Source organism: Poecile atricapillus, chromosome 6, assembly GCF_030490865.1.
Source record: "Poecile atricapillus isolate bPoeAtr1 chromosome 6, bPoeAtr1.hap1, whole genome shotgun sequence".
Taxonomy (NCBI): domain Eukaryota; kingdom Metazoa; phylum Chordata; class Aves; order Passeriformes; family Paridae; genus Poecile; species Poecile atricapillus.
Genome location: NC_081254.1, coordinates 3160387 through 3173027, shown reverse-complemented (window position 1 = coordinate 3173027; position 12641 = coordinate 3160387).

Genomic DNA, 12641 nt, shown 5'->3' with positions numbered 1-12641 from the left:
ATAAATATGACAATCAAAATTATGTTAAATGGAAAAAAATATTTATAGAAAATAGTGGGAGGTAATGTTCATCAATCATTTCTGTAAGGCTCAGTCTGTATGCCTTAAAAGTTGAAAATAATTTCAAGTTACTTGGCTAGGGAAGGAACATGCTATTTTCACAAAGCAATTCAACTAGAGAACAGGGACTACATTCACAAAATGTCTTGGGTGTTAAAAATGGAAGATTTCAAAGCTGCACTTCAGAGCATCAGGTTTCCTGTGGAAACTGCAATGTGAGTTAAAAAATTCCTTGGTGTAAGGTGAATAAGCCAGTAAAATTCCAGTCTCCAACAAAGTTGTACTTTTTCCATGCACAAACCCTCAGAAGCACACATTTATTTTTTGCAACAGCCTACTTAGAGAATCGAATCCTATTTTTTTAGTTCTTCTTTCTTTCCTTTTTCCTTAGAGTGATCTTTAAATCCTACCTTTCTATATCTCACAGAATCATAGAATGGTTTGATTTGGTTTGGTTTGAAAAGGACCATAAAGATCATCCAGTTCCAATCCTCCTGCCACAGGCACAGACATTCCAAACCAGAAGTACTTACTGATGAGTTATGGCAAGATTTACACACAAAACTAGTCCTGGAACTTTGCAAAATTCTCTCATAGGGAAGGCTCAGTTCTCTTGCTTTCTATTAATTTCAAATCTTATGTTCACCCCATCAGAGAACCATTTAGAAGCCGAGTCCTAAATTTAACAAAGCTGAAGTTAATTGAAAATAGCTTTTAGTTGGTGAACTAGCTCTTAGAGTCTATCTCATTCTCCAGTCGATTTTTGTCTAAAACAAACCAGCTATGGCAATCCAAAACCTGCAGAACTAACAAAACCTTGTTTTCTTCTTACGTGGATTTCATAGTTCTTAGGCTGCTGTGGAAGCCCTTTCTGAAGCTGTTCTAAGGTTTAGGTACTCAGCACCTTTCTTTGCAGTGTAACATAGAAAGTGTTTGTGCTACATCTTCCCCTCTACTCCCAAAGAGACTTTGCTCTCCTGCACTGTCATTCACGTTGAAGAAATCCACAGGGAGTGCAGCTGTACACTGCTCAAGTAATTCAACAATTCTTACAGGGAGAGGGGATGTATGTACACAGTGTGAAAAGATACACCACTTCTCTATGGGAAAACCAGACTAACAATAAACCTGTAAAAATATCCTGAAACAAAAATTCTCTGCAAGCCCCTTTTCCGTAATTCTTTCACTGCCCCTTTACAGCTGTGTGTTTCTTCTCTGGATAACCATTTGACCTTTTTTCCTACCTTTTCTGCATCTGCTGTTTTCCCCTGTGTGTCCATCCTTCCCTCATTTCTACTTTGTCTCTTTCCCCTGGACCAAAGTGTAAGGAAGGACATTTGAGGATCATTAATTTGTGGACCTACAGGCATCTATCACATTGTGACAGATATCACAAAGAACCAGCACTTCAGCTCCTCCCCAGGACTGGCTGCTGGCACCAGAACCCAGCAGACAAGTGCTGGAACTTCCAAAAGCACGTTGTCTTGCTGAAGATGCTGACAGCCTGTCAAGCAGAGCACATGGCACTGAGGCAATGCAGGTTATGTCAGTTGGAGAGGTCAAGAAAGTACTTCAAACTTTCTACCCTAGGTTTTATTAGGTTTCTTTTTGGATCTATTGGGAAACTGAACAAAACTACAATAAATTAGTATCCTCTCTGATAGAAAACAAACCATACTTGCTCAAAATGTAATTAAAAAATTCCTGTTGCAAGTAATTTCAAAACTACTGTCACTCCAAAAAGAATTCCAAAATTCACTATTCACTTTCCTAATCACTATTCACTTTCACTATCCTAATCCAAGCTTGGGGTTAATTAAGCAAATTCAGCTTCCTGCATTCAGAATATAAACCCCCAGCATTATCACTTTGTTTTTAGAGGGCAAGAGTTGCTAGCTTTTTGTATTTTAATTTTTCACATCTGTGTCATATTCCTGTAACATCTGAAAATCTTCAACACTCAGGACAAATCCACCTAATGAAGTCAATGGAGTTCTGCCAGGTGCAAAACAGTGCAGAATCTGTCTCCTTGTTCTCATGATGGAGTGCTCCATCAGGGAGAGGAATTGCTGTCCAGCTTTGGCAAGATCACTTGGATGCTACTGCATATATAATATTCCCTTTAAGATGACTGCAGTTCAAGAACCTTCATGGAAGATTACTTTTTTAATTAACAAAGCCACTGCATAGGTAGCTATAGCATATCCTCAAAGAAAAAATTCAGTTCAAGTCACTTGCTGAAAATAGGTTAAATAGAATCTTTCCTGCAATTCAAGTTTATATAACTTGCCACGAGACCTTTCTTACAAGGAGAGAATGGCACCAGAAGGGCAAGTTTTGAGAATCTGCAGAATCAAAGAGCAGCTGACATTGGCAGGTGCCTCTGGAAATTGGCAAATCCAGCCACCCTGCTCAAAGCAGGATGCTCAGGGCCATGGCCAGTCAGATTTTTAAACATCCACATGTACTTAGCAGGATGGGGCTTCAGGGTAAGCTTGGTGACTCATACTCTGAAGCACTGTTTCAAAACTTGGGAATGCTAGTGTGTCCCATAAAGATTAGCCTGTGAATTTTGCTAATGACACTTTACATTTACATCTTAACTGAGCCTCTATGGCATCAGTTACTGATGATCTTTAGTGTAACTGTGAGCAAATAACATCCTCTATCTCAGTATAAAAGAGCAATTGCATATTTTTGGAGGAGTGATTTATAGCTGAATGAGTTGTTTCCACAGAAAACATCTTGATGAAAATCTCTATTCATCCTATTAAACTCTGTTTGGAGAAATCAATCTAAGCTTTTTGGAAAACAATAATAAATATCTGCATAAATGATTCTTGCTAAAACGGAAGAGCTTGACTTGTAACATTTCACGAAACAACCTTCTCTGGTCAGAATCAAGAATGAAAACTTCCCTTGTTCTACAGATCTGTACATTATTTCATTCTGAACAATGAGAAAGGCTCGAGTGCTTCAAACAAAACTTCTCCTGGGGCTGCTGCAGCCCCATAAAGCACCAAGTTTCCAGTTCCAGTGGGTTCTGAAGAGTGGAGTCTGATATACTGAGTACCACTGGGGAAACCTCTGTAGATCACTGCAATGCCCAGAGTGAGGTACAGAATTTAGGGTTACCATAAAAAGCTGGATGCATACCTTAACTTGAAATATGATTTTATCTGCAGACATACAGCCTGGGAATACTTCTTTTATAGAACCACAGATAAAATCAAGAGTGCTGAGTTGTGTCTGCTCCTACAGTCAGTGCTGTACTGAAGGCTTTGGTTGTATGTGTGGAGCAAGTAACTTTGCGTAACTAGAGCGTGCAACCCAGATCTGATGTACACCACACTGATCTGATTTCACATTGCATAAATGTCTGACAAGTATCATAAATAAATCAGAACACATTAATTGCTTTTCCAAGTCTCCTAAAATCCATGGAATTTATTCCTGAGTGAATCTGGTTCCTCTAGCTAGAAAGAAACAAGCAGCAGCCAGGACTTCCCAGTAGCCATTTGCAGCCTCCCAAACTGCAAGCCTATGTGAGATCTAATTAGAAGCCTATAAAACTTGTGCTTCGTTGTGTAAATCATCTTTGGAAAACTTTGTAAAAAACCTGCAAGCACTATGCACACTTCCTGAAAATGCAGCTGGCAGAAAAACATGGATCAATACCTGAAAGGTCTTAAAATTACCTGGAAAGATGAAGCATTCAGGCTTGGGACCATGACAAGCACTACCAGAGACCAGGAGCATTTACAACTCCCCAGTCAGAAACCCCAGAAATATCAGCTTGTGGTGTACACCTGTACATGCATGAAGAAATTATATTTGACAGCATCATTTCTTAGCAATACACTTCACTACCTCTGATCTCAGCTTTGCCTCTCTTACACAAAGTTCTTTGGGGCCTGCCCTCTCCTCACTATGCTTAGGAGAAGCTCTCCCCAAAAACTGGGCCTTGCCTGTGGAACAGCCATCTATCTGAAGTAGTGAAGTTCTCTAATCCAATACTGGCACTACAGGACCAAGAGTGCTGAATTCATGCTCTTCATAAAGTTCTTCTCATTAAATAACATCATTTCTTATAGCAGTACAATGAAATAAGATATAGAAATCGACTATCATCCTTTAAAATTTATTACAGTGATGATATTGGTTTATGATTAAAATTTAACATCACTCAGCGTCTTGGAATTATTCATATTGTTTTCCAATCTAGCAATCACAGGAAGATTTTACAATCCACCCAGACAGAGGATTTATAACAGGCAGTGGAGAACATTTGTTTAAAATGTCTTTTAAAATATTTCAGATGTGGTTCTCCAACACAAAAGGCTTTAATTTCTTTTTCATCTGTTTCTTGATTCTTTCTAGATTAAGAAAACTTAATCATAGCTTTTAGAGATTTTTTTTTTTTTTTGAGATTTCCTTCTAAACCACTAATATTCCTCCAGACTGAAAAGTCAGAATTCCTACCATAATGCAGTGGAAAAAAAAAATCAGTACTTTCCCTCCCATCTCTACAAAAAGTCAGATATCCAGTATAAAGTAAATTTTCGGTTCAGTGTAGTGATAATTGTTGGCACATGTTTTTGCTAGGAAATATGCTCATCTTCTTGAGGTGCTTAATCATTTTGTACAAATTGAGGTTTTTTCATCTCCCTGGACTTCACAGTTCCAGCTTCTTCTTCTACCCAGAAATGTTTTTTTTAACATATTTTTCTCTCTCTCTGTGAAGCAATTTCCCAATGTGATCTCACAAGTGCCAAGCGTTTCCTTCCAGCCTCCAGCTCTGCCGTGGCAGGGGCACCACAGGGCCATGGAACAGTGCTGGGGGAGGGTGTTGGAGGCCTTGCTATTGCCTTTACAGAATGAGTCCATTTAGCAATTACCAGAAAAACAATTCTGCTTTCTGAAAAACGAGGCTCACAGTTTTTTTTATAAAATTTAAAAAGTTTAATAAAAGGCAATTAGGAGACAGAAATAAAATAAAATTAGCAAGTACGGCCGGGTGCCTCAGCATTCAGCCAATAACACGCCTTACTAACAGAGGATGGGCCCTTAAAACCACTGATCTCATGCATATTCTTAAATTCTTATGCATGATGCAAACATTCCTCTTAAGTTTTGATGTTCCTTTGTTTAGCTTCAATTCCCCCCCTCCCCAGCAGATCAATCTTTCTTGTGGCTCCTTGCAGTCTCACACTCCCCAATAACAGAGCTTCAGTAAATTCCTCCCTTGGAGCTCTGGTCACCGCTGTCTTCAGCTGGATAAAATAATCTAAGAATCCAGGGGGGTTTCTGACTATCTTTTCATTCTCTGGGTTATATGAACAAAAGGAGTCTTTATTTTGATACCATACTACAGCCTAAAAAAATATATATATATATATGTATTACACCACTATTTCTAAGTTTCATACAGCAAAACTTTCCAACATTCTACATATAACATTCCTTTTTAATATTTGCAAAAAGCCAATAATATAATATGTATCTATAACAGTTTGGGAAAATAGAGCATGGAGATAACCTTTTATGTTTCAGTTTACAAAATTATCTTCTTTACTCCACTATTTGCAAAACTACCCTGTCTTTAGTGGGTTTGATAAATTGTACACCCAAGTTTTGTACCTGACCAGCTCTTCACCAGAGGAACACCAGTAGCTGTCACAGAATCTCTTAAGATTTATGTTAATCTAAGTGATATCAATAGCAAGCTCTAACTCTTTCCTGGCTAGGTGTTTTGGGGTAGCAAGAGATTATCGTTGCTTTTTTCCAGGCTTGCTGACAGGATTGTGCAGTTTTATTTGTGGTGAAATTAAAATATTTTGATGAGATTTGGGGTTGGGTGTGTGTGCGTTTCTTCGAATTAAAAGTTTGGAGTAAAATGCCAGAATGCTTTTGATATGACATATGCAAATCAGAGCAGATGACAGCTCCGACTGCTGAGCAGTCCTACGGCACTTGCCATTGTTCTGCTTGCTTGGTTTCCACACTGCTAGCGTAGTCAAACCCAATTGTCTCAATTAGCCCTTCAGAGTAAAGCCATGTCAGTGTCTTGCATAAATACAGTGATCCCTACAGCAATATGCAAAATGTCTCTTTTCACATCTCACAGCTTCTGTGCGCAGTTCTGCAGCACTGTAATTAAGTCTAAGGAGACTCACAGAGTTACACTAATGGTTATGTATAAGTACATGTCCCTCATAGCTATTTGTTCAAGGCATTCTTCCTATCATTTAACTTGCTTCAATTATGCAGATTGTATTTTGCCTACTGATGTTTTTGCAGGGTAATTTTATAAAAGTAAACGTGACCTACAGGATTTTCAATATTAGTAACTTAAGATCTAAAGAGATTTGACACACAACTTAGTTTCTTGCCACTACTTTTTAAATTCAACTGCTATTTCAGTTACTCCCTGCACTTAAAACTTAATTCGTACTTTAATTATACCGGAGTAGACGCAGAAGATAGTGAGGAAATAGATGAAGTTTATTTAAACTTTTTTGTAATACATTGTGATATAACTAACCCAGAAGTTTCGAAAAGAAAAGCTTTAGAATGGTCTTTATACAGAAATAAATTCATTATTAGATTAAAGCATATTTCTTGCCTTAGTCACACAAACTGTATTTTACAGACAATAGATCTACCAAATTGCCTGTCTTTGCTCTTCACAAACTCTGCTTGTACAACATAAAATTGTTAGATGCAAGAAATGTTTTGCTGAAACTCGACAGGCTAGCTCAAAGGTAGGTTTCTTGTTTGGTTTTGCTCATTTCAAACAGTACATTTTTCCCCATTAGAAAATTCATCCAGCATTCATCTGTTAGATGTAAACAAGTCCTGAAAATAAAACAAGCATTGCCCAAAACAAACCCCAGGTTTACAAATGTAAATTCTCATCTTCAGCCCCGCTTCAGTGTTAGCAGTATTTCATTTCCTTTGGGCCTGGGTCCAGCATCTAAACCAGCAAAAGCAACTCCAATAAATGTTAGCAACTTGTTACCCACCATACTCCTGGGCTTTGTGAGGATGCAAAACACACAACCTTTCTGCTGGCTGAGAGAAAGCATCTGCAACACCTCACTATGCCCCAAAGTGCCCAAGGTGTTTGAAGGGAGGAAGGAGTTCAGTCAGACATTTTGATGTGTAAGACACAATGTGTGTGAGCAGCATGTGATTTTCAAGAAGCTCTGGGTGTATCTGGAAGCAGTAGCTCACTCAGGAGGGCTTGACCAGGAGATTAATGACTACAAAGACCCACATCAAAATTCAGGAGCTCAACACCTACAGAGCTTCCACCCAGGAGACAGAGGGTGGACTACAGAGTGCTGGGTGGTGGCACTGCAGGGGAGGTTCCCAGAGGCAATACAAGGACAGAGGACTTTCTCTGGGGGAACAGCACACAGACATGTGGCACATCTGAACAAACACCTCCTTGTGTGGACGTGCAGCACCACAATTAGCATGACAGCTGAAACAGAGGGGAAAAAGGCTGGCCAGTGCTCTGAGGCAGATCCATCTAGACCTCTTCCATGTGATACCTTCCCAAAAAGACCAAAGGACTTTTAAATGCAAAATAATCCTGAGACTGAGATTCCAGAGGCAACAGAGGGAGAGGTGACACCTAGATTTGCTGAATTCTGACACACAGACTTGGTGGACGTTGCCTTGGTCTCTTAGGGCCCACACTCTCCATATGACTGAGGTGGTGGAGACTAAAAAAAGACACAGATACTAAAGAAAGGCCAAACACTCACTAGAAAAAATCAGTCTCAAATGCCTAGTACATATATATATATATGTAACCTAAAACAGGGGAAGAAGGTAAAATTAACTGTAATTAAGAAACTTAAGATGCATTAATAAATTGAAACAAACTGACAGTAAAATGAAATAAAATGTAGCAGAAGAGAGGAAAAAAACAAACAAACCACCAAGAGTTGAACTGCAAGAAAATTAATTGTATTCATTGTGACCTGTTTTTTAGGTATTCAGGTTGCTGTGTGTAGACTTCAGAGGTAAACATTTATGCTCTTGAAGTATAGAGAGGCTTGTTGCCTTTTTATAGCATTGTGAAGTACTTACAGAAATATTAAGAAACATCATTTTGCTAAACTTACTTGACAACTACTCGAATGTAGAACTCTGGATGACAGTTATGTAACTTCCCCAGGCTTATGTATGGCCAACAGTTTTCAAAGGATGCAAATAATTAAGTTCTTCTTTTAATTCAATCTTATGTGCCAATCATCTATGAAATGTTTTATACCTTAAGGGGAACAGACACTAAAATCTACCACCCTTGATGTGTTCTGCTTTGTTTTGGTTTGTTTACTGTCTTTGCTTTTGGTGCCTTACAGATGTGATTGCTCATTTTGGTATTTTTAAAGCACTGTTTTCAATATTTGGCATGTGACTGCCCTGCAGTGAACAGAAGTAAGAAGCTGTCAGTCTGACAGGATTGCTTAGAGATTGCTCTTTCTCTATGCTGTCATTGTGTGTGAGATGTACAGACACACAAGAAAACTATAGAAAAAGTCTCCTTAGTGATGGAGCAAGTCCCTCCATGCCATTATTACTATTGTTTGTTGTGCTGCTGTGAAGCTCCATTGTACTGGGTACTGTGCAAACTCAGAACCAAAGTCTATTCCTGCTACAGAGCCGATATGGTGGAAATAATGAAATTAGCTTCACATCATAGACCCTGCAAGAGCACAGGAAATAATTTAGCAGGTGTGGGAGAAAGCTGAAAAGCCTGCCTTGCTATTCAGCATTAGCTGCATGTCAGGCAAAGTCCACGTTTTTTAATGTAAACCCCAGGCCAGAGGCTGAGTGTACAGAAATCCTGCTGCAGGCTTCTCTGGGTGAGCAGGCAGCAAAGCAGGCAACAATCAGTGGGAAACTGAATTACTGCCCTTGTATAGAGACAAGAATAATGATATAATTACTGCAGCTTTGGTGACTGAGACACCCCAAATACATGCACATGTCCATCTTTTTCCACTAACACAGAGTTGGTAGCACAGACTCAATGCTTCTCATCTTATATAGTTCATAATATTATACACAGTACTGCTGGAACTGACCTCAGGAGCTCATGTCAAACATACTCGTGCCAAAAGGTAGGATCACCAAGTCCTGAAGCAATTTCTGGATATCTGTTCTGCTGGCTCAGAAAAGACAACAAGCAGCAACCCCAAAATCCTGCTTTGGCATTTATTCATTCCCATCATTAGAAATTTTTCCTGGCTTCTAATCCCATATCTCACCTGCTAGACCTGTTTTACTATATCCCAGTAACAGAAGAGCTGTAAAAGACAGACTTTCTCTTTGCAGATATCACACAGAGAGATGAAAACTAATTTCATGTCTCCCCTCCATTTTCTCCTTCTCCAGCTAAAGCCCTGTTCCTCAACTCTGTCCCCACAGGTCATGTTTTTGATACCCTTGGTAGCTCTTGCTGCTGTCACTCTCACTAGGACACTTGCCTTTTTCTTAATGACAGGATATTGTTGGCTCACATTCATTTTGTGAGCCATTTAACATCCTCAGATCGATACAGTAACGGCTATTTGTGCTATTAATTATTTTGATTTAAGGATTGAAATTTGGTTGTTTCCTACTGCAGCACATCCCATCTCTTTCACCTATTTCACAAGTTCTCAGTTTTTCTTCACACATTTTCTGCATTCCTCTGTTACATGTTGTACTTGATGTCACAGCCCTGTGCAGGGAGTGATGAACGTTCATCCCTTTTGTGTTAACACTCAAATCCACTACCACAGGTCTTTAATTCACACTTCTCAGAGAGAGTCTGGAGTCCACAAAGAGCACCAGAGCCCAGCAGCAATGCCCCACCCCTGCTCTCCCCACAGGCTCTCCTGGTGCTCCCTGCTCTGCAGCAGCAGCCTCAGTGAAGTTGTCCCATTGAATACACCAAGAGTGCTACAGACAGGGATTTAGAATGGCTTTAACACCCTGAGAAGGGATTGACAATACAAATTGGGGTAGAGACTTCAGCGTCTCTAAAGCAATAGTCTGTAATTCTGAAGAGGTCTGAAGGGTGAAGTCTCAACAGAAATGCATAAAAACTTGTCTTGCCAGGAAAGTCAGGGACAGACATGCCTGACTAGAGAATATTGAACCAGAATAGGCACAAAAGGGTCCTGCAGATTGGCCTGACTCCCTTGATAATCACTTATTATGTGGACTTCAGTATCTTTCTAAAAAGTGGATCTTTTTAATATGAGAAAACAGTTTAAATAACAAAAATATTAGCACGTTTAGTGCTGCTCTTTATGGTGTAATAGTCACTTAGTGACTTATGAAAATTAGTCTTTCAGGAGTTCTACAGAGCTGGGAAGATGAAAAGGTCAAGTTGCATTGCTCTGAACTTGCCCCTTTTAATGCTTTACTGTTGAAATACCGTGACTTTTGTAAGAACCTAGTCCTGTATAAAACCCACAAAGCTAAGAACACTTGATCATTCCTTCAGAATTAATTAATTTCCCAGAAACCAACTAATGCATTTTAGAAATAGCTGTAGGCAAATGTTAATAACAGATTAATCTTTCATGCCTTTGAGTAATTTTTAGACAAAATGAAGATCAGTTCCACTTCCCTTGGAGTTCCAAATGTGTGTAAGATAACTAGTTTACATATTAACTTTTGTGATGAGACATATATCAAAATGAAAACAACGTTCGCCCAGAGCGAAAAGATAATACCTTTTTGTTAAGCTATTTAACACCAGTAGAAAGATAAAGTTTTAGTAAGAAAGGAAATAATAATTACCACAACTGTCTCTTTAGGTGAGATTTTCAGAGAATACTCACACTTGCCTCTCTATCTGAGACCTGCTTTGTTCTCAAAGTTTAGAGGATAGTCCTTAGCATGCAAAACAGGTAAATTTTGATTAGTTTACAGCAATGAGAGAGTCCTGTTCTCATTAAACTAATTTATGACACACTTCGTTTCCATAGATGGAGAAAGAGACTCTTAGAGCCCTCTTAGAAGGGTGAAAATCAGGAGTGACAACTGGTAACCCCAGTTCTGATAAAAAATACCATTCTTACCTATCGAGAAAAACCAAGTAGAGGTATGGTGTAAGATGCACAATGTTTGTGTGATGACATTCTGTGAAACCTGTTTCATGCACTAAGAGCTCCTTCCACAACACTGGGGCACTGAAACCCCCCACTACCTGTTTTTGCATCATAACTAAAACAATAAAGCCTTGGCACTTTATGAAATTCCTGAAGCCTCAGCACGTGTCACTGAGTGGCTGAGTGTGGGAGATGGTGATAAAGTTGTCAAGCAAAATGGTTGCCTTTGCCTTATGACTGTTTTATATGTGTGCATATGAGATGATGTATTATGAACACCAGCACTGCACCCTAAGGTTCAGCAATCATATTTCTCATTATTCTTGTCTCTATACAAGGCTCATCCCACTGCAGAAAAATAAACATCTGCATTCAGTCTCCTCCAGAAGTAGGGTCTCACAAACATCCTGATGATGCAGGTGTTTAGGAAGCTGACGTATCAAGTAGAAAAAAACCCAAAAAACATTAAAATGTTTTATCCATCAGAAGCCATAAACACAACTTTGTTGATCAGTGCCAGGCTGTGAATGCAACTCTCAGGCTACTGGCTTGCATTTGGTAGTTTCTATTCTGTGATTAATTGTTTACATGGTGTTCAGTGTTAAGCACTAGATAACACATTATTCTTAGTGCTATGACAATATTCCCTGTTGACATCTTTTAGCTGTCTACGCTTCTTGCAGCAGACTTGGCAAACATTTCTTGAATATCTAATGTTTGCTCACTCATTCTGAGTACACATTCCAAGTACAATGTTAAAAATTTAGCTGGGTGAGATCTGTAGATCCCATTTTTGTAGCACAGTCTTCTTGCAGAGCCCTACATTATTAATTTCAGATTAATTTTATCCTCTGGCTGTACACATTTAATGGAAATCCCTGTACAAATGCCTCAAGCAAAATTCTGTATTTACAGTACTTTTCAGGCACGTTTATCTAAATTGACAACAATCAAAAGAAAGCTATTGAAATTCACGCATTTGTCAGTGAAGCACTGAAACATCCTTAAAAAAAATAAGAGTGGAGTCTAATGTGCATATTGTATTTCTGTCATGCAGCTCCCATTGCAGTGAATGCAGCCAGTTAGAGCTGCTGCTTACCTAAAGCAGGATTGACTTGTCTGTCTGAAACATCATAACAAACCACCTACTTTTCCACTTATCTTTTAAGCATTTCCCCAGTGTGCAATATCCAAGTACAATAGAACTAATACTACACTGAAAGCAAAAGCTGTTTTGACCTTTCTAGTGCCTCTGGGTTCTCTTCCCCTCTTGACTCAGAAAGCTTTACATCAGAGAAGCACCGGCTGTCTGGGCAGCTGCTTACACATTCTGTGGACACGTCACCGCCTCACAGACTTTCTTTAGATAAATGGTGATTATCCTTTTCTTCAAAGAAAAATAAAGCAGCCCAAGAAACTGTCATCCTGTCATTTGCCCTGCAATAACACAGCAAACGT